The sequence below is a fragment of the Scyliorhinus torazame genome, chromosome 15 (assembly GCF_047496885.1).
Source record: "Scyliorhinus torazame isolate Kashiwa2021f chromosome 15, sScyTor2.1, whole genome shotgun sequence".
In the NCBI taxonomy this organism is placed as follows: domain Eukaryota; kingdom Metazoa; phylum Chordata; class Chondrichthyes; order Carcharhiniformes; family Scyliorhinidae; genus Scyliorhinus; species Scyliorhinus torazame.
The window spans coordinates 177013673-177040812 of NC_092721.1; the positions used below are offsets into that span (position 1 = coordinate 177013673).

The window sequence follows — 27140 nt, forward strand, 5'->3', positions numbered from 1 at the left end:
GCTGCTGCAGCCAACACCCAGCTCGAGCCTGTCTTTTTGTTTCTGCCCTTTCGATCCCTTCGGGCTCTCTGTTCCATAAACCAATATATACACCAGACACTTGTTCACAGTTTCTTCAAGTCCAGCGCTTAAAAACACAAAAAAAGGTCGGGGGGGGAATGGTCCGAATGACTAGCCAGAGCGGGAGCCACCAAATGTGCGACCTACTCCCTCATAGTCGCCACCGGAAGTTCCACATGTCCAATTTTGATTTACTCTCCAACAGCTACACCCAATCTAAATTCTTCAATTCCTGCCTAATGTTATCATAATTTGCCTTTCCGCACATTAACCCGAGGGTTACCCTCATCCCTATCCAAAAGTACCCTGAAACTTATGGAATTGTGGTCACTACTCCCAAAATGTTCCCCCACCTGCCCAGGCTCATTCCCCAATATCAGGTCCAGTACTGACTGTTCCTGAGTTGGACTGTCTACATACTGCATCAAGAAGCCTTCCTGGATACACCTTACAAATTCTGCCCCATCCAAACCCCTGGCACGAAGTGAGTCCCAGTCAATATAGGGGAAGTTGAAATCCCCGACCACAACAACCCTGTTACTGTTGCACCTATCCAAAATCTCTCTACCTATCTGCTCCTCTATCTCTCGCTGGCAGTTGGGGGGCCTGTAATAAAGCCCCAACATTGTGATTGCCCCCTTCCTGTTCCTGAGCTCTACCCAGATTGCCTCATTGTATGAGCCCTCTGAAGTGTCCTCCCGCAGTATGGCTATAATATTTTCCTGAACCAGTAATACTACTCCCCCCTCTATCTCTCCGGAAGCATCTATATCCTCAAACATTCATCTGCCGATCCTGCCCTTCCTTTAACCACGTTTCTGTGATAGCCACAACATCATAATTCCAAGTACTAATCAGTGTTCTAAGTTCATCTGCCTTACCTGCTCTACTTCTGGCATTGAAATAAATACACTTCAGACCACTGCGTTTGAGCAGACAGGGTGTTGTTCTCTTATTTTTGTTCTCTATTTCCCCTTCAGTTATTACACATTCTAAGCTCACATTCTGGTTCCCACCCCCCTGCCATACTAGTTTAAATCCTCCCGAGTGACTCCAGCAAACCTCCCAGCCAGGATACTGGTGCCCCTCCAGTTTAGATGCAACCCGTCCTTCTTGTATAGGTCCCACCTGCCCCGGAAAAGATCCTAATGGTCCAGAAATCTGAAACCCTCCTGGCTAAACCACCAGTTTAGCCATGTATTTAGCTGCCCTTTCCCCCTATTTCTAGCCTCACCAGCACGTGGCACAGGGAGTAACCTGAGATTACAACCCTAGAGGTCCTGATTTTAGCTTACTGCCTAATTCCGTGAACTCCTTCTGCAGGACCTCATCGCTCTTCCTGCCTCGTTAGTACCTATTTGTACTACGACCTCTAACTGTTTACCCTCCCCCTTCAGGATGCCCAGGTCTTGAGCCTCTCTGAGTTTAAAGAAAAGAGAGGGCAGGTCCTGATGGAGCTGGCAAGACCGGCTCCACATGCTCAGTTCACTTTCTATATATATTCCAGAGATTGGGGCGCCATCTTTAAAGGACACCCCAATCAGAACTGAAGATCAACTCTCACCCTCCACCTGGCAGTGCCAACCTGTGCCAAGGGGCACTACCCCGGGCACCCCCCCCGGGGCTACACGATCCCCTTGTCTGATTCACTTACTCAAATAGCTGTTGTGAACCTCGCCGACGTGGCATCATATTGGTGAGGGGGATGTTCATGTGGTGGGGGTGGGTAGGCTAGGTAATTACATTGAAATGTGTTCAGAAACATTAAAATGAGGATCTCGCCCTTTGTGGGTGTGAATCTCGTGACGTTGCCGGAACCATGATCTCTCCAGAGAGAATAGTTTCCTGATTCTCTTTGGATTTTCTGCCTGTGTCAGCGATCCTGTGCATGGCTGACGCCACTCAAAATCGTCCCCGATGTCTAAAGTTTATGCTGTGTTATCAATTACTTATTAAATATTGTTTTTTTTTAGAAGAAATATAGATTTCACAGCAAAGTCCATTGTGGAATTCCTAATTTGCCACTTTCTTCGATTCTCATGAAGCAAGCAATGGGCTTTGTGCACAATATTTTATAACCTATGAATAAACTAATACTTTTAACATTTAATGTTAAATAATTACCAATAATTTTAACATTTTAACATTCTAAACAACAGAGTGGTCCAGCACACGCAAAAACCCCACAATAACACACCAAACTCCCCCCCCGCCCCGCCCTAACTCTGAATTACCCATATAATAGATTCCCTGCCCTTATTCTTCACTGCCATGCCTAGCCCCCCCCCCCCCCCCAAGCTCCTGCTGATGGTCAGTTTCCTTAAAGAAGCCGATGAATGGCTGCCACCTCCAAGCAAACTCCTGTAATGAACCTCTTAAAGGCAAACTTAATCTTCTCTAGCTCCTCTAACTTGGGACAGCACGGTAGTACAAGTGGATAGCACTGTGGCTTCACAGCGCCAGGGTCCCAGGTTCGATTCCCCGCTGGGTCACTGTCTGTGCGGAGTCTGCACGTTCTCCCCGTGTCTGCGTGGGTTTCCTCCGGATGCTCCGGTTTCCTCCCACAGTCCAAAGACGTGCAGGTTAGGTGGATTGGCAATGATAAATTGCCCTTAATGACCAAAAAGGGTAGGAGGGGTTATTGGGTTACGGGTATAGGGTGGAAGTGAGGGCTTAAGTGGGTCGGTGCAGACTTGATGGGCCGAATGGCCTCCTTCTCCACTGTATGTTCTAAGTTCGAAGAAACCCTGCCATGTCACTGATCCACCCCCCCCCCCCCGACTTTGCAGACTCCAAATCCCTTCATCCCAGTAAAATCTGTCTCCGGGCCACCAGGGAGGCAAAGGCCAAACCATCAGCCGCTCCCCCCACCCCCCCCCCCCCCCCCCCCCCCCCCCCACTCCCCCAGGCTCCCGGATCTTCCAACACTCCCAAATTTTGCCACCTCTGGACTCGGAGTCACCCTCCCTTCCAGGATCTCTGACATTACTTCTGAGAATCCCTACCAAAGTCCCCTCAGCTTCTGACGCACTCAGAACATACGTACTTGATTCGCCGGGCTTCCCCCGCACCGTCCACACCTGTCCTCCACCTCAAAAAACCTACCCACCCAGGCCACAGTCATATGAGCCCTGTGGAGCACCTTTAACTGATCAGGCTGAGCCTGGCACACAATGAGGATGCATTGACTCTCCTCAGGGCCTCCTCCCATAGCTCGACTTCCAACTCCCCTCCCAACTCTTCCACCCACTTCCTCCTCACCTCCCCGATTGGGACCCCTTCCCACCACATCAGTTCCTTATATATTTCTGAGACCCTCCCCTCCCCAAATCCCTGTTTTAGACATCACCTTATCCTGTAGTCCCCTTCGAGGGAGGCGAGGGAAACTTGGAACTTGCCTCTGGACAAAATCCCGTACCTGCAGGTAACGGAATCCGTTCCCACCCGGTAACTCAAACTCCTCTAGCAATCCCTGCCCGCTGCCACCTCCTAAAGCTCCTGTCCAACCGGAGCAAACCTGTGATTATCACAAATCAGTGACCACACCGACGCCCCCTCCAATCTCATGTGCTGCCTCCATTGTCCCCACACACTCAGGGCTGCCACTACCACTGGGCTTGTGGAATAACGAGCCGGCGAGAATGGCAGCGATGCCATTAACAGAGCCGTCAGACTCATGCCCTTGCAAGATGCTGCCTCTACTCGCTCCCACACCGACGCCCCCCCCCCCCCCACTAACCATTTCCTAATCATCGAAATATTGGCCGCCCAGTAATAATTAATAAAGTTTGGAAGGGCCAAGCCCCCCTCACCGCGTCTCCACTCAAGAAGGACCTTCTTCACCCTCGGAGCTTTCCCGATCCATATAAAACCCAAGATCGCCGCGTTCATCTTCCTAAAAAATGCCTTGGAGGGTGAAGATTGGGAGACTGTCATCTTCACAGTCTGTACCCTCCCCGCCAGTGACAGCGGGAGCACGTCCCACCGACGAAAGTCCCCTTTCATTTGCTCAATCACCCTGCTCAAATTTAGTTTATGAAACTGACCCCAGTCCCTTGCCATGTGAATCCCCAGGTACCTAAAACTCCCTCCCACCACTTTGAACGGCATCTCCCTCAGTCTCCTCTCCTGTCCCCTTGCCTGGATTGCAAAAACCTCACTCTTGCCCATATTCAGTTTGAAACCTGAGAACCGACCAAATTCCTCCAGTAGTCCCATAATTCCTGTGATTCCCCCCAACGGGTCTGTTATATAAAGGAGTAAATCATCCGCGTAGAGCGAGAACCTATGTTCTACCCCCCTCTCACTATCCCAAACCAAATGTTCGATACTCTCACTGCCATTGCCAAAGGCTCTATGGCCAGGGCAAACAGTAGTGGGGAGAGTGGACACCCCCTGCCTTGTTTCCCTGCTCAGACTAAAATACTCTGATCGAACCCGGTTGGTCCTTACATTTGCCACCGGTGCCCGATATAGCAACCGGACCCAATCCACAAATCCCTGCCCGAACCCAAACCTTCCCATGACACCTCACAGGTACTTACTCTCCACCCGATCAAAGGCTTTTCTGCGTCCATGGCCACCACCTCGACCTCGCGCCCCTGTGCAGGCATCATTATTACATTTAGCTGCCGCCTAATGTTGGACGTCAGATGTCGTCCCTTCAGAAATCCCGTCTGGTCCTCCCCTATTACCCCCGGAACACAATCCTCTATGCGCAAGGCCAAGACCTTTGCCAGTAATTTTGCATCTACATTTAAGAGGGAGATTGGCCTATACGACCCACAACTCTCCGAATCCTTATCCCGCTTCAAAATAAGGGAGATCGATGCCTGCGATAACATTGGGGGAGCCAGCTCCTTGGATTCATTAAAAGCCTTTACGAGGAGCAGCCCGGAAAACTTTTTTATAAAACTCAAACTATCCGTCAGGCCTCACCCGATTGCATCGCCCCCAACCCGTCTATAATTCCCCAAGTCCAATTGGGGCTCCCAAACCCTCCACCATCTCCTCTATCCTCGGAAACTCCAGCCCCCCCAGGAATCGCTTCATACCCTCCTCCCCGGCTGGGTGTTCCGATTTATACAACCCACTGTAAAATTCCGAAACACATTTTTCACCCCTGCCGGATCCAAAACCACCTTCCCCCCTGTGTCTCTTATTTTCCCAATCTCTCTCCCCGCCTCCTGCTTCCTCAGCTGATGCGCCAACATCCTGCTGGCTTTTCCCCCATATTCATAGACTGCCCCCTTTACCCTCAGCTGTCCCTCCACCTTACCTGTGGACAGGAGCCCAAATTCCAGCTGTAGTCTCTCACACTCCTTAAGAAGCCCGTCATCCAGAGACTCCGCATACCTCCTGTCCACCTGTAAAATTTCACCTACCAGCCTGTCTAACTCCACCCACTCAGCCTTTTCCTTATGGGCCCGAATTGAGACGAGTTCCACCCTAATAACCGCCTTCAATGCCTCCCACACCACCCCAGCTGAAACCTCACCTGTGTCATTGATCTTTATATATCCCCGAATGGCCTCCCTCACCGCTTGCACACCTCCTCCTCCGCTAACAGCCCCACATCTAACCTCCACTGTGGGCACTGGGCCTTTCCTTTGTTAACTTGCAGGTCTACCCAGTGTGAGGCGTGGTCTGACACCACAATTGCTGAATGTTCAGCGTCCACCACCTGAGCCAGCAGCGTTTTGTCCAACACAAAGAAGTCTATCCGGGGATACACCTTGTGTACATGGGAGTAGAATGAAAACTCCTTACTTCATGGCTTCGCAAATCTCCATGGATCAACCCCTCCCCATGCGCTCCATAAGCCCCCGCAGCCATTTTGTCATAGCTGATACCTTCCCAGACCTGGAACTCGACCGATCCAGCCTTGGATCCAGGACTGTGTTGAAATCTACCCCCATAATGTCTAACTGCTTTTTAAAGGACAAAATTGTACCCGCCTCTACCACTGCCTCTGGCAGCCCATTCCAGATGCTCACCACCCTCTGAAGAAATTTCCCCTCTGGTCTCAATTGTATCTCTCTCCTCTCACCTTAAACCTATGCCCTCTAGTTCTAGACTCCTCTACCTTTAGAAAAAGATGTTGACTATCTACCTTATCGATGCTCCCCATTATTTTATAGACCTCTATAAGATCACCCCTAAGCCTCCTACACTCCAGGGAAAAAAATCCCAGCCTATCCAGCCTCTCCTTATCATTCAGACCATCAAGTCCTGGTTGCATCCTCGTAAATCTCTTCTGCACTCTTTTTAGTTTAACAATATCCTTCCTATTAATAGGGTAACCAGAACGGAACACAGTATTCCATGTGTGGTCTTACCAAAGTCTTGTACAACTTCAACAAGACGTCCCAACTCCTGTATTCAATATTCTGATCAATAAAGCCTAGCATGCTGAATGCCTTCTTCACCACCCTGTCCACCTGCGACTCCACCTTCAAGGAGCTATGAACCTGTATTCCTAGATCTCTTTGTTCTGTAACTGTCCCCAAATCCCTACCATTAACTGAATAGGTCCTGTCCTGATTTGATCTACCAAAATGTATCACCTCACATTTATCCAAATTAAACTCCATCTGCCATTCGTCAGTCCACTGGCCCAATTGGTCAAGATCCTGTTTCAATCTGCAAACTTACTAACCATGCCTCCTACATTCTCATCCAAATCATTTATATATATCACAAATAACAGTGGATCCAGCACCGATCCCTGAGGCACACCGCTGTAACTTGGATTAATTGTTTCATATTATCTTGTTTATAATGAAACATTTTCAATAAACATATTTTTAAAAACACTTTGGCACTAAGTGTTGTTGAATACAGGCCGTGATCTCTCCAATGCGGCTGTCACGAAACACCGCACCCAAAACTGGACTTTGACTTTTTTCCATTGAATCGCACCCATGGTCCCCAATGGTGGGGTGAAGCAAGAGGGAGGAGTATGTAAGTGGATAAATTTGGAACAGTCCAGTGTTTGAGGATGATGCTGCATCTGGAGGAGGAGTGTTAGGGAAGACTGGGACCATGAATGGATTTGAACACCTGGAATTTTAAATTTCAGGACTTGGGGCTGGTGTTGGCGAGCGAACACAGGGCTATGGGTGAGTGAAACCAGGATTAAGTTAGGATACAAGCATCAAGATTTTGGAGAAGGTCAAGGGATAAGAGTTTCATCAGCAAATAGACTGAGCCCAGGGATCTAACTTTGCTACTGGTGATGTTACTGACGTACGATTAGTAAGTCTTTTGTGGAGTGGATCCTTTAGAACAGCGGCAAGGAAGGCAAGCAAAAACCAAGATGGCGTCGGAAGGTGGCAGTTTAACATGGGGCCCTGAACAACAAGAGTTCTTGAAATGCTGTGTGGAAGAGATCAAAAAGGAAATGAAGAAAGAGCTGTTGGCCCCGATACTACAGGCGATCGAAGGGCTAAAGGAGGAACAAAAGACCCAGGAGCGGGAGCTTTGGGTCGTGAAGGCAAAGGCAGCCGAGAATGAGGACGATATACAGGGCCTGGTGGTGAAGACGGAGACGCAGGAGGCACATCAGAAACGATGTGTGGAAAGGTTGGAGGCACTGGAAAACAACGCAAGGAGGAACAACCTGAGGATTCTTGGTCTTCCTGAAGGTGTGGAGGGAGCGGACGTCGGGGCATATGTGAGCACGATGCTGCACTCGTTAATGGGAGCGGAGGCCCCGGCGGGTCCGTTGGAGGTGGAGGGAGCATACCGAGTGATGGCGCGAGGACCGAGAGCAGGAGAAATTCCCAGAGCCATAGTGGTGAGATTCCTCCGTTTTAAGGATAGAGAAATGGTCCTTAGATGGGCGAAGAAAACTCGGAGCAGTAAATGGGAGAACGCGGTGATCCGCGTTTATCAAGACTGGAGTGCGGAGGTGGCGAGAAGGAGGGCGAGCTTTAATCGGGCCAAGGCGGTGCTTCATAAAAAGAAGATAAAATTTGGAATGCTGCAACCGGCAAGACTGTGGGTCACATATCGAGGGAGGCACCACTACTTTGAGACGGCGGATGAAGCGTGGACTTTTATTGTGGAAGAAAAACTGGAATGAGCGGGTTATTAAAAAGAACGTTCGAACAAAGTGGTGGGGCGAATGTGGGGGGCAAAGAGGTGTTTTATGTACTAATCCTGCGATGTGGTAACTTTTCTCTCTCCCACAGGTGGTGATGGGGGGAGGAGGGGAGGTGGAGGAGATGGGGCGTTGGCCATTGGGGGCGGGGCCAAGGGAGAAGCGCGGGCTTGGTTCCCGCGCTATGATAATCATGGCGGGAATAGAGAAGCAGGAAGGAGGGGGCGTCGCACGGTGCGAGCCGAGGTCACGGGGGGAAGCCGAGGTCAGCCAGAGTTTGCTGACTTCTGGGAGCAACATGGGGGGAGTAATTACGCTAGCGGGGGATCTAGCGGGGGGGTTGGGAGGGGGGAATTACTGGGTTGCTGCTGCTGGGGAGAGGGGGGAGCTGGTATGGGAGAGGATGGGCGGGGGGGCACTGCCTGGGGGAGATACAGCTGCGTGGGAACCGGGTGAGGAGCTGGAAAAAGGTGATGGCTAATCGACAAGGGGGGGGGGGGTAGGAAGCCCCCCAACTCGGCTGATCACGTGGAACGTGAGAGGGCTGAACGGGCCGATAACGAGGGCACGGGTACTCGCACACCTTAAGAAACTTAAGGCAGATGTGGTTATGTTACAGGAAACGCACCTGAAACTGATAGACCAGGTTAGGCTACGCAAAGGATGGGTGGGGCAGGTGTTCCATTCGGGGCTAGATGCGAAAAACAGGGGGGTGGCTATATTAGTGGGGAAGCGGGTAATGTTCGAGGCAAAGACTATAGTGGCGGATAACGGGGGCAGATACGTGATGGTGAGTGGCAAACTACAGGGGGAGACGGTGGTTTTGGTAAACGTATATGCCCCGAACTGGGATGATGCCAATTTTATGAGGCGGATGCTAGGATGCATTCCGGACCTAGAGATGGGAAAGCTGATAATGGAGGGAGATTTTAATACGGTGTTGGAACCAGGGCTGGATAGGTCGAAGTCCAGGACTGGAAGGAGGCCGGCAGCAGCCAAGGTACTTAAAGATTTTATGGAGCAGATGGGAGGTGTAGACCCGTGGAGATTTAGCAGACCTAGGAGTAAGGAGTTCTCGTTTTTCTCCTATATCCATAAAGTCTACTCGCGAATAGACTTTTTTGTGCTGGGTAGGGCATTGATCCCGAAGGTGAGGGGAACGGAGTATACGGCTATAGCCATTTCGGATCACGCTCCACACTGGGTGGACTTGGAGATAGGGGAGGAAACAGGAGGGCGCCCACCCTGGAGAATGGACATGGGACTAATGGCAGATGAGGGTGTGTGTCTAAGGGTGAGGGGGTGCATTGAAAAGTACTTGGAACTCAATGATAATGGGGAGGTCCAGGTGGGAGTGGTCTGGGAGGCGTTGAAGGCGGTGGTTAGAGGGGAGCTGATATCAATAAGGGCACATAAAGGGAAGCAGGAGAGTAAGGAACGGGAGCGGTTGCTGCAAGAACTTTTGAGGGTGGACAGACAATATGCGGAAGCACCGGAGGAGGGACTGTACAGGGAAAGGCAAAGGCTACATGTAGAATTTGACTTGCTGACTACAGGCACTGCAGAGGCACAATGGAGGAAGGCACAGGGTGTACAGTACGAATATGGGGAGAAGGCGAGCAGGTTGCTGGCACACCAATTGAGGAAAAGGGGAGCAGCGAGGGAAATAGGGGGAGTGAGGGATGAGGAAGGAGAGATGGAGCGGGGAGCGGAGAGAGTGAATGGAGTGTTCAAGACATTTTATAAAAAATTATATGAAGCTCAACCCCCGGATGGGAGGGAGAGAATGATGGGCTTCTTGGATCGGCTGGAATTTCCCAAGGTGGAAGAGCAGGAAAGGGTGGGACTGGGAGCACAGATCGAGGTAGAAGAAGTGGTGAAAGGAATTAGGAGCATGCAGGCGGGAAAGGCCCCGGGACCGGATGGATTCCCAGTCGAATTCTATAGAAAATATGTGGACTTGCTCGCCCCGGTACTGACGAGGACCTTTAATGAGGCAAAGGAAAGGGGACAACTGCCCCCGACTATGTCTGAAGCAACGATATCGCTTCTCTTAAAGAAGGAAAAGGACCCGCTACAATGCGGGTCCTATAGACCTATTTCCCTCCTAAATGTAGATGCCAAGGTCCTGGCCAAGGTAATGGCAATGAGAATAGAGGAATGTGTCCCGGGGGTGGTCCACGAGGACCAAACTGGGTTTGTGAAGGGGAGACAGCTGAACACGAATATACGGAGGTTGTTAGGGGTAATGATGATGGCCCCACCAGAGGGAGAAACGGAGATAGTAGTGGCGATGGATGCCGAGAAAGCATTTGATAGAGTGGAGTGGGATTATTTGTGGGAGGTGTTGAGGAGATTTGGTTTTGGAGAGGGGTATGTTAGATGGGTGCAGCTGTTGTATAGGGCCCCAGTGGCGAGCGTGGTCACGAATGGACGGGGATCTGCATATTTTCGGCTCCATAGAGGGACAAGGCAGGGATGCCCTCTGTCCCTATTATTGTTTGCACTGGCGATTGAGCCCCTGGCGATAGCGTTGAGGGGTTCCAAGAAGTGGAGGGGAGTACTTAGGGGAGGAGAAGAGCACCGGGTATCTTTGTATGCGGACGATTTGCTACTATACGTGGCGGACCCGGCGGAGGGGATGCCAGAAATAATGCGGATACTTGGGGAGTTTGGGGAGTTTTCAGGGTATAAATTGAACATGGGGAAAAGTGAGTTGTTTGTGGTGCATCCAGGGGAGCACAGTAGAGAAATAGAGGACCTACCGTTGAGGAAGGTAACAAGGGACTTTCGTTACCTGGGGATCCAGATAGCTAAGAATTGGGGCACATTGCATAGGTTAAATTTAACGCGGTTGGTGGAACAGATGGAGGAGGATTTCAAGAGATGGGATATGGTATCCCTGTCAATGGCAGGGAGGGTGCAGGCGGTTAAGATGGTGGTCCTCCCGAGATTCCTCTTTGTGTTTCAGTGCCTCCCGGTGGTGATCACGAAGGCTTTTTTTAAAAGGATTGAAAAGAGCATCATGGGTTTTGTGTGGGCCGGGAAGACCCCGAGAGTGAGGAAGGGATTCTTACAGCGTAGCAGGGATAGGGGGGGGCTGGCACTACTGAGCCTAAGTGAGTATTATTGGGCCGCTAATATTTCAATGGTGAGTAAGTGGATGGGAGAGGAGGAGGGAGCGGCGTGGAAGAGATTAGAGAGGGCGTCCTGTAGGGGGACTAGCCTACAGGCTATGGTGACAGCCCCATTGCCGTTCTCACCGAGGAACTACACCACAAGCCCGGTGGTGGTGGCTACACTGAAGATTTGGGGACTGTGGAGACGGCATAGGGGAATGACTGGAGCCTTGGGGGGGTCCCCGATAAGAAACAACAGGTGAGGGAATTCCCGCAGCTCCCGACACAAGAGGTGCAGGACAGAGTGATCTCAAAGACATGGGTGGGGGATGGTAAGGTGTCAGATATATATAGGGAAATGAGGGACGAAGGGGAGACTATGGTAGATGAACTAAAAGGGAAATGGGAAGAAGAGCTGGGGGAGGAGATCGAGGAGGGGCTGTGGGCAGATGCCCTAAGCAGGGTAAACTCGTCGTCCTCGTGTGCCAGGCTAAGCCTGATTCAGTTTAAGGTATTACACAGGGCGCATATGACTGGAGCACGGCTCAGTAAATTTTTTGGGGTGGAGGATAGGTGTGCGAGGTGCTCGAGAAGCCCAGCAAATCATACCCATATGTTTTAGTCATGCCCGGCACTACAGGGGTTTTGGATGGGGGTGACAAAGGTGCTTTCAAAAGTAGTAGGAGTCCGGGTCGAACCAAGCTGGGGGTTGGCTATATTTGGGGTTGCACAAGAGCCGGGAGTGCAGGAGGCGAGAGAGGCCGATGTTTTGGCCTTTGCGTCCCTAGTAGCCCGGCGCAGGATATTGCTAATGTGGAAAGAAGCCAAGTCCCCGGGGGTGGAGACCTGGATAAATGACATGGCGGGGTTTATGAAGCTAGAGCGGATTAAGTTCGTCCTAATGGGGTCGGCTCAAGGGTTCACCAGGCGGTGGCAACCGTTCGTCGAATACCTCGCAGAAAGATAGACGGAATGGGAAAAAGAAGGCAGCAGCAGCAGCCCAGGATCGGGGGGGGGGGGGGGGGGGGGGGGAGGAGGAACCAGAAGGACTCTCAGGGTTGTTAATATATACTGTATAGTATGTATAGGTCGTTGCTACAGATAATTATATATTGGACTGTTAAATTATATTTTTGGAGAGTGTTACTTGTGACAAGGCAGTTGCCAATTAGGGCTAGTTTTCATTTTTGTTATTTATTATTTATTCATTTTTTGTTTATAAAATAGGTCATTGTTATTTGTGTTGTTATAATATTGTGTAAAGGATGCACAATGTACTGTGTTGGTTGACCAAAAATTTTCAATAAAATATTTAATTAAAAAAAAAGTAAGTCTTTTGTGGTAGAGATGAGATGAAGCCACAAGCTCAACTTGGGGCTCAGCGAGGACGCCGGAGTAGCGAACAGTCAACTTCAAACTGAGATTGTGGCTGAGGCAATCAGAGGTGATGGGGTTCACAGTTGATTGGTAAGGTCTGAGTTTGATGGATTCAGCCCTTCCAATGTATAACATGGGAATTTGCAGACTAATGTGAATTGGATGTTGTGCATGTGGGCTGAGGATATAGTCACAGTCAAAAGGTAAGTCTGACTGCTATCATGACGCCATATCTTTAGATTTGATTTGATTTATTGTCACATGTACCGAAGTACAGTGAAAAGTATTTTTCTGTGGCCAAGAGAATGTACACAGTCCGTACATAGTAGGCAAAAAAAGAATAATCGACAGAGGAGAAGAGATAAAAGAAAAGGGTCTGGGTGAGAGAGCTCGCAGAGAGTCGCCATGCCCCAGCACCACCTTGGATTTTGATGTCAGCAAGGGCACCATGTAGATGTCAAAGCGGAGGGGGGCGTTCAAGAAGCCCTTGAGGAACTCCAGAAGTAACAACATGAAGAAAAGAGAAGCCATTGCTGTAGATTCTCTGGTTCAACTTAAATGGAGTCATGCAAGCGTGTCGGATTCAGCTCGACCATGGAGGCGGTGTTAGAGGGGGAATGCTGTAATTGACCATATCAAAGGCTGCAGAAAAGTTAAAATGGACGAGGACAGGTCATGCACCATGATCACAGTCGAAGGGATACCCCTTGTGATATTGTTCTGGACTATTTTATGTGTTGTGGCAAGGGTAAATCTTTCTTTTTAAGTTTGAAGGGTAGAGAGATTAGACACGGGACTTGCAGTAATGGTGAGCATGGATCAGGGAGGCAGCAACACGTTCAAATTACCAAAGTAAAGTACTGCAGATGCTGGAAATCTGCAATAAAAACAGAAAATGCTGGACATACTCAGCAGGTCAGGCAGTGTTTCTGGAGCGAGAAACAGAGTTAACTATTCAGGGCGATGACCTTTCATCAGAACACACAAGAAGTTTGGAGAGGAAAAAGAGGTTGGCAGTAGTGTAGTAGTTGCATAGACAGAGGGGTTGAGTACTTTATAGATTGATGATGGGTTTGAAATGGAGGGGCACGTTTCTTTGGACCTGAGAACTGTTTACAATATCAACTTGCTTGAGTTCGGGTGGCGGGGGGGGAGGAGAGAGGAGGTGGGGGGGATGGGTGTGGTGTGGGTTATGTCATGATATTCAAACACACACATCATGATAGACACACCAACAGACAAATCAGAACACACAACACCACAACCAATCACAGAAAGATATAAAAGCACAAACACGACACCTGGTGGTCAGTATTAGCTGGAGACACGGACAAGGACAGACCTGCTACACGACACACTCAGGGAGACAGCACGTGCAGAGTATCCAGAACGAACTGTATACAAGAGTTAAAATAAAATAGAGTTGTACCACATACAACTGTGTTGGCTCATCTGTGCACCAGAGCACCCAACACCATATGGTACAGGAGTGGATCGATACCTGCCGGCATACCTCAGTGTACACAGACAACCAGCAGTGCCCAGGCAAAATGATAGAGCTCCCGGTTCCGCAGCCGCTCCAGTGCCACGGCGATCTCCGCGAAAACTGGCGGCGATTCCGGCAAGTGTTCGAATTGTTCCTGGTGGCAGCTGAACTCCAAGACCTGGATGATAGCGAAAAAATTGAATTTCTCCTCACCATCGCCGGTGCAAGGGCAAGAGAAATATTCACACGGTTCAGGTTCTTCAGGAGGCAGCAAAGGTACGATTACCAGGCAGTCCTGGACAAATTCTCCAAGTACTGTGAAGAAAACGCAATCCAATCGGCAAGTAAAGGTAAGAAAAGCGGCAGTACTCACCTCGTGGCTGGGATCCCGGAGCCCGAATTCCCAGAGGCCGAAATCCCGGGACTGAGAGAGGGCTGGGTCGAGGTCGGTGGCCATCTTGCTAAAGGTATTACGCTAGCACAGTTGCGCGAGCAGTGCGCAGAACCGGAAGTTTCGTTCGCGCATGCGCGAGATGCTGCGCATGCGCAGTCAAGAAAACGGCCATCGGTAAAGGAACAGCGATCAGCGCATGCGCAGTCGCTTCCTACGTGCTACATACCGAGCGTCAGGATGTCAGAGGCCCCAGACCGCACCAATTTAAAGGGGAAACGTCCCAAATCCAATTTAAAAGGGAAACGTCCCAAATCAAAAAAACAAAAATCTGTTAAAGCTGTAAAACAACCTTCCCTCACCTGGAATGACAGCACATTGCCGCAAATTGACCCAGGGGATGAATTTGACCTCCGAAGAACCCTCCGACAAGCGGTTACCTACGCACAATCCGATGATTCCGACCTCGAATACTTCGATGACGATCTTTACAGTGTTTCCGGACCTCGCGAGCCCAATGATAGCTCCGTGGTCCTATACGACTATGACTCGGACGAACCTTTCGTGTTGCACATTGGCGGCCCCCACATTGAATCCGACGCAGATGCGGATTCATTTTTCGGATTTGAAGATCTCCAACCCAGCAGATATGACGTCCCAACTTATCAGTGCCGGATGATGCTGCAGCCTGACATTAACAGACAGGGAGCGGTGCAAGCCCACAGAGAGCGGCCTGCTGCCACACAGAGCATGGTCCATGTCCCGCTCAGCGTTCCCGACTCTATGAAAGAAGACATGCAAGACTCCAGAGCGCAGTCCTTGCATGAACAAGAAGTGACTCCAGAGTCACAAGCCTCCACAGCGAGCTTGTGGACTGACTCCACGATAGAAGGAACGCAAGACTCCAGAGCGCAGTCCTTGCGCGAACAAGAAGTGACTCCAGAGTCACAAGCCTCCACAGCAAGCTCGTGGAAAGACTCCACAATTGCAGAAACGCAAGACTCCAGCGCGCAGTCCTTGCATGAACAAGAAGTGACTCCACCGTCACAAGCCTCCACAGCAAGCTCGTGGACAGACTCCACAATTGCAGAAACGCAAGACTCCAGAGCGCAGTCCTTGCACGAACAAGAAGTGACTCCGGTGTCACAAGCCTCCACAGAGAGCTCGTGGACAGCCTCCACGATAGAAAAAACGCTTGACTCCGATGCGCAGTCCTTGCAGGAACAAGACCATGAGGGTCTAGCAACCTCTCCTGACCAACCAGCGGCAGATAATGCAAGTCTGCCATGCTCACATGAACAGCGCGAAGGCTATGACAGCCTACCATGCTCCACTGCACAGCAGCATGACCATGACGGTCTCTCATGCTACAATGAAGGACACAGCGCTGATGACTGTTCAAGCCCAACTGAAGACAAGCCAAAGGAATCTCCTCTTCCAAGCCCGAAGGAAAAAGGTTCATGCGCTGACCTTCAGAATCATTGTAGCCGAACAGAGATTAATAATGCTGCATGGTCACAGAAGGATACTGAGGATTTGCTAAAGAAATTACCTGTATGTTTAACCACACTAACCCCAGTGATTAAGCAGTTATGTATGGGGAGTATAATGTGGGCAATTGAGAACAGTAAAAGAGAGACTGTGACCATGCCAGTCCCAGCAAAATCAGACCCAGAGACCATGAAAGCATGTACATTAGACAAAGATACATATGAGGTACCTGAGAAGAAAAGTGAAACGGAATGTTCTTTGGAAAATAGTACAATGTCGATAGAAACATTGGATCCTATATTCGAGACCATACATATGGGAGAATTTGGGGGTAATAAACAAGGTTCTGCAATGTCTGGGGGAAGATTTAAAATTCCAAAGAAGAAAAGCCCAAATGAAGGACAACGGCAAGACAATGACAGTCCACCGACATGGTGTGCACCACCAGATGAAAACTCTGACAATTTACCCAACCCTAGTGAACAGCAAGCTGCTAATGAGGATCTATCCACGGGATGTGAGACGAGTGACGACAACATCCCACTTCCCATGCAAAAGGTGCAAGGTGACAGACCTCGCCTAGTGCGTACCGAGGCACTCGACGATCACGGTGGGACCACTGACGACTGCGGTGGCGGCGCACCGCTTCCACCCTCGATGGCTCGAGCCTCTCCACTGGTCGGTGCATTCCTCCATGTTCCGACTCCAGAAGTGCAGCTTCAGGGAATCTCGGCTGCCTCCAGTGAACCTGTTGGGACTCCGGACGGGGAGCATCGACGGAAGGCAGACCGGACTCCAGATGGGGAGCAGCCAAGCGCCGACTCTGATTCGCGCACGCCAGACCTCGCTCCGGACGGGCGGTGTCGCGGCCTCGGTGATGGCACGCTCAGGGCGACGGCGGATGCCACGGCGACAGGGAATGGGTCGCGTGGCAGTCCCACTGGGTCGGCAGTGGCGACCAGCACCGGCGGTCCAAGACGGACACACCAATTCGCGCCATCGCTAGACGTTGATGCGAGCAACAATTCTCTCTCCAAGGCGACATGCTTCGACGTTTCTCTGCGGAGTCGCCCTTCCGGCACAGCAGGTGGCCGGAACCAGCGTGCACGGTCTCGGCCAACTTCCACATCTGGCACAGTCATCGCCTTGCATGATATTAGTGATGGTGCTTCTTCGATGGCAACGACCCATCGGCTACAAGATGCCGTCCACCACAAACATAAAAAGAAAAAAGACTCCACCTTGTTCCTGGCATGCAGGGCGGATGGATTGGGGCGTAGGCGCAATCAGCGAGCTTTGCGCCGCCTTCCACGCTCGCAACTGAACTGTACGCACACGCCGGATCCTCCACTGGTTCCCAAGGATGACTTTGTGGAGATGCCACGGATCATGCCCCTTCCATCGCCACCCGTGACCAGGCCACAGCAGCTAAAATCCTCCCCATGCAGAAGCTAAGGCTGTTTCTGGGACCTTGCCACCTGTCAAATCCAGGGCAAACTTTATTGAAGCAGACAAGTATTTTCTCCCTTTTGAGTTGGCATGCCAGTCGAAATGTCCCCGCATAGTCAGCACATCATCTGACTGTTCACAGAAATTAATTGATAGAATTATAGAGACAATATGTGGTTGTTCTCAAGGACCACAAACCGACGAAGGTGTTCAGTTGCAGATAATTAAGGCCTTACTAACTACAGTAACATCTCAGCACATAGAAATACACGAAGGAATTGTGTTACAGGCTGTTAGAACGCGCTACAATATACACCTGGCCAGCAAAAAAACTTAGTAAACCAAACCACAGCCAAGGCAACACTAACAAAGATGTTGAATGTTATATTTGCACGAATGAAAAAATCAAGCACTGCACGAAGTACAACAAATGGAAAAGTAGAGACTTCGGCAACAGCATCACCTCCAACAGTCCAAGGTGAACCAGTGTGAACCCAAATCTCCACAGCTGAATCGGCTTGAGGACCAGCCTATTCTTGAGGCGGTCACCCATTAGACTGGACTTATAATGCTGTTCATACGTTCAAAAAAGTCAAACACTTCTGTATTATAACCTGTTGTTGTTTATCGTTCCAGATATCGTCTGACCGGACCACTGTTCAAGTTGTTTTTTTTCTCGCATTCATGTTTTGTTATGGTACAACCTTGTTAGTGTGACGCACCCGACATCGCCCCATGTAAATAGTTACGTCATATACACACGCTGTACACAACACACACACACACTCTTAGATGCACTCACGACACGATCATATTTATAACCACGTAGGCACATATCTTTGTAAAAAGGGGGGATGTCATGATATTCAAACACACACATCATGATAGACACACCAACAGACAAATCAGAACACACAACACCACAACCAATCACAGAAAGATATAAAAGCACAAACACGACACCTGGTGGTCAGTATTAGCTGGAGACACGGACAAGGACAGACCTGCTACACGACACACTCAGGGAGACAGCACGTGCAGAGTATCCAGAACAAACTGTATACAAGAGTTAAAATAAAATAGAGTTGTACCACATACAACTGTGTTGGCTCATCTGTGCACCAGAGCACCCAACACCACAGGTTAGAAGGCTAGAAAGAGAAATTGGATGGTTAGGATCAAGAATGCAGTACACGGGTGAGCTTGAGGAGGCAGAGATGAGAAAAACTAGAGATGGGTGTTACAAGCAACATCTGAATTTTACATTTTAATTTGAATACAAAATTATTTTTTTCCTTTCAAAGAACAAAGGACAAAGAAAAGTACAGCACAGGAACAGGCCCTTCGGCCCACCAAGCCTTTGCCGATCATGATGCCCTAACAAAAATAACCTTCTGTCATGTTTTCTCTCTCCCTATAATAGTGTAGCCACTATCTTGCTTAATGCAATGGGTGAGGAATGCATTCCGACTGACTAATAGCATTCAAATTCCTGCAGGATTTGTCAGCTAATTATGGTTTTTCTCTAACTTCCCTATTGAAATGTATATGGTCTTAAAGAAGTATCTCTCACCGACACCATCAGCGGAATGGAAACTCCTCATGTGAAGCAATCCCAGACATTATCACCGTGTGACACAGCATACTGGAGCACCAACCACAGGCTTGCCTATTGCTAGCATATTCCATTGGGATCCTCTTAAATATTTTCTCTCAGATACACAGTGGCAAGAAAAAAATTGAAAAAAAGGTTGCAATGACGTTTGGTGTTGTTTAGGAAGACTAATACATGTAAAATTCTACATAAGTAGAAGTTGTTCTACCTTCCTCTATTTAACAGAAGTGGTAATCCATTTATTTTAAACAGTCAAGCGGATTTATTTTAAATGGATTAACATCTCCAGTAAAATATCAGAGGAGATCTTTTAAGTGCTTGTACAATAATATCAACTAATTTATATCCTTCGGTCAGTGGGATTACGTTCATAATCTAATGAACAATCATTAAACTAGGGTTCATAATAGTTTAATATTTTTGTTTTGTGACTGTGGACCATCCTTATGCTGGTCTATTGTTATAGTGGAAACATCCACTTTATAACAAACAGTCGGAAAGGATAATATAAGGCGCGATCTAACCAAGTTGCAACAGAGTACCATGACAAGTGCTTATAACCGGGGTTCGGGGGTCGCGTCGGGGGCATTCAAGAGATCGGGACACCAGTTACAAATGGTGGCCCGATCTCTTCCTGCACTGAGTGTTCTGACGAGCGGAGCTCCTCAGTGCAGGAAACGGGACTAAATGCGGCCTCGATGGGGTGTTTCCCGCTGAGGCCTCGGATTGCAACCAAGTCCCAATAGATAAAATGGTGTTTCACAGAGCCAGGTAACACCCGGCTTAACGTGCTCGTCATGGGACTTTTGTTACGATTAGATTAGATCGTGCCCCAAATGTTTTGTCTGAGTGGTTGCTTCGATGTAGGCCAAGATGTGGAGATTCAAAGGCTCCATATCATTGAAGGCCCCAATTAATTCAGACAAATCTCTCAAGTTGAAAATACTAACCAGTCTAAAGTTTTTGAATTGGAATTATCCATCAAAAGACAAACACTGAGAACAATATTTTTAAAGGTTCATGATATTCAATCCGACAAACCACTAAATAAATAAAAAATTAAATCCACATTAAGGTAAGTAAAATCAAGGACTGCTAGCCTCTGAGAAGCTGAGTGGATCATGAGCACTATTTATCCAATTTGGCAATGGGTTCTGAAACAGGCACGAGGCACTGATTACCATATTCAGGCAGAATAATGCACCTCCAGGTAGGTACTTTAGGTGAATTAAAGTTGCCGGACTCAAAATGGTGGCTGTCAAACAGCAAGAGCAAAAACGGGCACTTTGGTAAGTACATCCCATGCTGTTTTCCCTATTTATCCAGAAAACTATTCCCCTCGATATACCTTTTATGGATTTTCCTCCTATTGTGGTCTTTAGTATGTACCTACCCTTTCCAGGTCTCCAGTTTATGCATAACTCTGCAAGACTGCCCAATCTCATTTGTTGCCGATCTATCCTCTGCCCTACGATGAGTATTGTTTGGGACCCAGTCACCGCTCTCCAACTGTTAATAAATTGTGATGTTACGATGTGTCTTAGTATCTGTGTTTCCCATGAGTTCTTTTTGTTCTTAAAGTATTTTGGGGAATAACATTTTTGCACTGGTTTGGCAGACATTTGCACCTTCAACCTCCATGATGAGCCTCCTATCCTTGACACTAGGGGAGCTTCCAATGTCAAGCCTGAATGTGTGAAATGGATGTGCATTCTCATCTGTTTTAGATTGTAAACCTAATTGAATGCAATAATTGGTAATCATAGAACTATAGTATTTACAGTGCAGAAGGAGGCCATTTGGCCCATCGAGTCTGCACCAGCTGTTGGAAAGAGCACCCTACCCAAGGTCAACACCTCCACCCTATCCCCATAACCCAGTAGCCCCACCCAACACTAAGGCCAATTTTGGACACTAAGGGCAATTTATCACGGCCAATCCACCTAACCTGCACATCTTTGGACTGTGGGAGGAAACCGGAGCACCCGGAGGAAACCCACGCACACACGGGGAGGATGTGCAGACTCCGCACAGACAGTGACACAAGCCGGAATCGAACCTGAGACCCTGGAGCTGTGAAGCAATTGTGCTAACCACCATGCTACCGTGCTGCCCTAATGCTTTCTCATCCTGAGCAAAAAACATAATGGACTTTTTGGGGGGTCCAATTTACATTTTGAGAAATCTTGAATTCCTTTGCTATATAAATAACTGCGATTTCAGGATGTCAGGACCCCTCCCCCAGCCCACTCGCACCTGCCCACAGGTAGGACAACCTGCCTTTGACATAGCCCCGCCCCAGTGCAGTGTAGCAGTGCAGGAACAAGCCAGCTCGTGCAAAGTGCAGTCAGAGAGAGCGTCTCTCCCTCCCTCACTCCCAGAGAGCTGGAGAGGCGATTGTGGTGGAAAGGGCCAGCAGCCTGGCCCCTGGACATTCCCGCCCACCGGGATAAGCGTGCAGGTCAGGCGGCAGGTGAAACACCACTCACAGGGATAACTTTGCAGGAGTTCATTACTCTGGCAGTTTAACATCCTCTTCTCCGAGCTGCCGTTTGTTGCTGTTAACGAGGTTGGTGAATAATTTCAAGCATGCATCACCCAGTATGAATTGCTCAGTGGAGGATCATGTAGTGCGAAACTCCGCATGCCACCTATCACTGTGCCGATTATTGGGGCAAATTCTGATCCTTCTGCCCGGGAGGGGCTGTTTGTTGAATTTTCACTTTGTGTTGCCTTGTATTTTCCTCCTTCAATTTCAGGTTGCGGAGTTACTCGGACCTAGTTTCAATGGTTAAAATGATCAGTGCATGGGGTGCAATCGATGGGGTGTTGCTGTTGTAAACCTGGGTCTCAGTTCCCTCTCTCACTTAGTGTAGACCCTAGGCGATTGTAGTCTCCAGTTATATTTTTGATTAAGGAGTGTTGGTTGAACTGTGGGAGTAAATCAGAAAGCTAATCAGACTGTTCTACGCTTTAATGCTCAACTGCAGAAAGTGTTTCTGATGGGTTTAAGTTGGGACTTTGCATGCACTTCATGTGGGAGAGCTTGCCTCTACTATTAACCGTTCTGGATCAGAACACGAGTCATCGTAAAATTGAAAAAATAAAGAGCGATGAGAATGAAAGTTTACCCTCCAAAAATATCCCTTGCTGCAATCTCAGCTTCTTCCCAGCTAATTCTCACTCCGGTTCATAGCTAAAGTCTGCTTCCAGAAGAGAACCATGCCTCCTCTGAGTCACGAACAGAAAATGCTGGATAACATCAGCAGGTCTGACAGCATCTGTGGAGAGAGAAGGAAGCTAACATTTTGAATCTGGATGACTCCTTGTCAAAGCTGGTATTCCGCTAGGCTTGGACAAAGAGTCATCCAGACTCGAAACACTAGCTCCCTTCACTCTCCATAGGTATTGTAATACCTTTTTAAAAAATAATCTTTCTTGTCGTAAGTAGCAATGAAGTTACTGTAAAAAGCCCTGAGTCGCCAGATTCCGGCGCCTGCTCGGATACACAGAGGGAGAATTCAGAATGTCCAATTCACCCAAGAGCACTTCTTTCGATACGTGTGGGAGGAAACCGGAGGAAACCCACGCAGACACGGGGAGAAAATGCAGACTCCGCACAGGCAGTGACCCAAGCTAGGAATCAAACCTGGGATCCTGGTGCTGTGAAGCAACAGTGCTATTGATTGCTGAGATTGTCCAGCATTTTCTTATTCTGTATCAGATTCCAGCATCCGCAGTAATTTATCTTGTCTCCTGCAAACCTTCCGTGTTTTTTGATTGGGGTAGTGGACCTTACTCTTTTTTTTCAACCATGATATAATGCACTGGCTGGAACAATTATGTGGCTATCATGTGGATTAATGGCCACATTCTCTTGTTTTGTCAGCACTGTACCAGGCATGCACCCAAGCCAGAATTATTTACGTGCATGAAGGCTAATTACATACAAGTGGAAATCTAGCAGGAAAAGACTTTAACGTACTACATTCACTGTTTCAATACAACAGAGCACTGAATCTTTAGAAACCCATTCCGATATCTTTTGAGTTGAAGCTCTGGATGAACTGTTGCACGGGCAATTTACTCCACAGAGACCTTTTTACAACCTCAAACATGGAAATTGCCAGCCCAAAGCAGCTAGCTGCAAATGCAGGACAAGCTCATCTTTGCTCGACCTGCACTGTGCTACCATACCGTGGCTGGCACGGTAGCACAATGATTAGCACTGTGGCTTCACAGCTCCAGGGTCCCAGGTTCGATTCCCAGCTTGGGTCACTATCTGTGCGGAGTCTGCACGTTCTCCCCGTGCCTGCGTGGGTTTCCTCCGGGTGCTCCGGTTTCCTCCCACAGTCCAAAGATGTGCAAGTTCGGTGGATTGGCCATACTAAATTGCCCTTAGTGTCCAAAAAAGGTTCGCAGGGGTTACCGGGATGGGGTGGAGGTGTGGGCTTAGGTGGGGTGGTCCTAGGTGGGGTGGTCTTTTCAAGGGTCGGTGCAGACTCTATGGGCCAAATGGCACTGTAAATCACTGTCCCCTAAATGATAACGGACCTTCGAGGATGGGTTGCTTAAACTCTGCTTGAGTGCAGCAAATTCAGAGGTGATCAAGGTATTTAAAATGTTTTGATCATGTAGGAATGAAGGAATATTTCCTTTTTAATGGGGGAATCGAGACCAGTTAAAATATAATCCTAAAAATCAGAGTTTGAACATTCGGGAATGAATTCAGAACACACTTTTTTTCACAAAAAGGGTAGTAGAAATGTATAATTCTCTATCCCAGAAAGCTGTGATGTTCAGATCATTAAAAACTTAAAGATTTGCAATAGATAGATTGTAGTTCTTGGGTCAGGATATCAAGAGGGGGGCAGCATGGTGGCACAGTGGTTAGCATTGCTGCCTCACGGCGCCGAAGTCCCAGGTTCGATCCTGGCTCTGGGCCACTGTCCGTGTGGAGTTTGCACATTCTCCCCATGTTTGCGTGGGTTTTGCCCCCACAACCCAAAGATGTGCAGGGTAGGTGGATTGGCCATGCTAAATTGCCCCTTAATTAGAAAAAATGAATTGGGTACACAAAATTGGAAAAAAAAGGATATCAAGAGAGATCAATGAAAGGACAATTGAGCGCTGAGGTGCAAATCAGTCACGAGATACAACCTACTCCTGTTAATGTTCCTAAATCCCAAAGGGCAGATTTCTAAAAAGGCAGTCATTTCTATTATTGTAGTAGATAAAGATTTGAATAGCAACCATTTGGTTTCCTGTCAATTAATTTATACCAGCTTTGTGCCACATCAGGATTTAATGGTGAAAAAAAAGTTATTCTTTTCAAATGTAGTGAAATTAATGTCTAATTACAAATATACTTTAAATTCTTGGACCACGTTTACGGTAAAAGTGGCTTTGCACAGTTCACTGCTTTTAAGTTGCGTTCACAGAATGGTTACTGCACAGAGAGAGGCCATTTAGCCTGTCATGGCTGTGCTGGCCATCTGAAGGAGTATCTGAAATGCCACTTCCCTACCTTTTCCCTGTACTCTCTGTAAATGTTTCCTTTCCAGTTAATGATCCAATTCCCATTTGAAACCCTCCATTGAGCCTGCTGCCATAATAATTATAATAATAATCGCTTATTTTCACAAGTAGGCTTCAATGTAGTTACTGTGAAAAGTCCCTAGTCGCCACATTCCGCCGCCTGTTCGGGGAGGCTGGTAAGGGAATTGGACCCGCGCTGCTGGCCTTGTTCTGCATTACAAGCCAGCTGTTTAGTCCACTGTGCTAAACCAGCCAAACTCTCACTGTCTGGACGTTCATCCCAGATCGTAAACCATTCTCTGTGTGAAAACATTTGAAATGAAATGAAAATCGCTTATTGTCACAAGTAGGCTTCAAATGAAGTTACTGTGAAAAGCCCCTAGTCGCCACATTCCGGCGCCTGTTCGGGGAGGCTGGTATGGGAATTGAACCGTGCTGCTGGCCTGCCTTTGTCTGCTTTCAAAGCCAGCGATTTAGCCCAGTGTGCTAAACCAGCCCCATTTTGCCTCCTTTCGCTAGGGTTGCTTCTTTTGTTCGAAGGGGCTGTTTAGCACAGGGCTAAATTGCTGGCTTTGAAAGCAGACCAAGGCAGGCCAGCAGCACGGTTCAATTCACATACCAGCCTCCCCGAACAGGCGCCGGAATGTGGCGACTAGGGGCTTTTCACAGTAACTTCATTTGAAGCTTACTTGTGACAATAAGCGATTTTCATTTCATTTCAATACCTTCAATCTATGCCTTCTGGTTCCCAATCCTTCCACCAATGGAAACAGTCTTCCTTATCTACTCTGTCTAGACCCCTTGCCATTTTATAAGAACATAGGGGGCGAAATTCTCCGGAAACGGCGCGATGTCCGCCGACTGGCGCCCAAAACGGCGCAAATCAGTCGGGCATCGCGTCGCCCCAAAGGTGCGGAATGCTCTGCATCTTTGGGGGCCGAGCCCCATTCTTAAGGGCCTAGGTCGGCGCCGGACGAATTTCCGCCCCGCCAGCTGGCGGAAAAGGCCTTTGGTGCCCCGCCAGCTGGCGCGGAAATGACATCTCCCAGCGGCGCATGCGCGGGAGCGTTAGCGGCCGCTGACAGCATTCCCGCGCATGCGCAGTGGAGGGAGTTTCTTCCGCCTCCGCCATGGTGGAGACCGTGGCGGAGGCGGAAGGGAAAGAGTACCCTCACGGCACAGGCCCGCCCGCGGATCGGTGGGCCCCGATCGCGGGCCAGGCCACCGTGGGGGCACCCCCCGGGGCCTGATCGCCCCGCGCCCCCCCCAGGACCCAGGAGCTCGCCCGCGCTGCCTTGTCCCGCCGGTAAGGTAGGTGGTTTAATCTACGCCGGCGGGACAGGCATTTTAGCGGCGGGACTTCGGCCCATCCGGGCCGGAGAATCGCGCGGGGGGGCCCGCCAACCGGCGCGGCGCGATTCCCGCCCTCGCCGAATCTCCGGTGCCGGAGACTTCGGCAACCGGCGGGGGCGGGATTCACGCCAGCCCCCGGCGATTCTCCGACCCGGCGGGGGGTCGGAGAATCTCGCCCAGGACTTTTGAATAGAAAGACAGGAGAATGGGGATGATAAACATATCAGCCATGATTGAATGGCGGAGCAGGCTGGAAGGCACGGTAGCACAGTGGTTAGCACTGTGGCTTCACAGCGCCAGGGTCCCGGGTTCGATTCCCGGCTTGGGTCACTGTCTGTGCGGAGTCTGCACGTTCTCCCCCTGTCTGCGTGGGTTTCCTCCGGGTGCTCCGGTTTCCTCCCACAAGTCCCGAAAGACGTGCTTGTTGGGTGAATTGGACATTCTGAATTCTCCCTCTGTGTACCCGAACAGACGCTGGAATGTGGCGACGCGGGGATTTTCACAGTAACTTCATTTCAGTGTTAATGTAAGCCTACTTCTGACACCAATAAAGATTATTATCGAATGGCCTAATTCTGCTCTTATGTTTATGGTGTAAAAACAGAAAATACTGGACAATCAGCAGGTCGACAGCAACTGTGGAGAGAGAAGGGAGCTAACGTTTTGAGTCCGAATGACTCTTTGTCAAAGGTAGACTTTTGAGTCGGCCCTTCGAGCCTGTATCACCATTCAATAAGATCATGGCTGATCTGGTTGTGGTCTCCACTCCACTTTCCTGTCTGCCCCCCATTACCCTTTCGTCCCCTGTCTATCAGGAATCTGTCCAACTCTGTCTTGAATGACTGACCCAGTTTCCCACTGCTCTCTGGGGAAGAGAATTTCACATGCTAATGACCCTCTGAGAAAATAAATACTTCTCATCTGCATCTTTAAAAGGGAAACCTATTCTTAAACAGTGTCTCCTGGATCTGATCTCTCCCACAAGTGGAAACATCTTCCTGGTACCTACCCTCCCACACGTGGACACATCCTCCTGGTACCTACCCTCCCTCACGTGGACACATCCTCCTGGTACCTACCCTCCCTCACGTGGACACATCCTCCTGGTACCTACCCTCCCACACGTGGACACATGCCCCTGGTACCTACCCTCCCAC

At 49.1% G+C, this 27140-nt stretch overlaps 1 protein-coding gene across 1 annotated transcript in view; it reads left to right on the forward strand.

Annotated features, from left to right (window-relative positions):
* Nucleotides 1-21507: 21507 nt before the first annotated feature.
* The window catches only part of cracdlb (cracd like b), a 259256-nt gene continuing 253623 nt past the window's right edge, over nt 21508-27140 (forward strand). The window contains exon 1 of the mRNA XM_072477181.1: nt 21508-21661. The gene's annotated coding sequence lies outside the window, so the exon portion shown is untranslated. The remainder of the gene's footprint in view (nt 21662-27140) is intronic.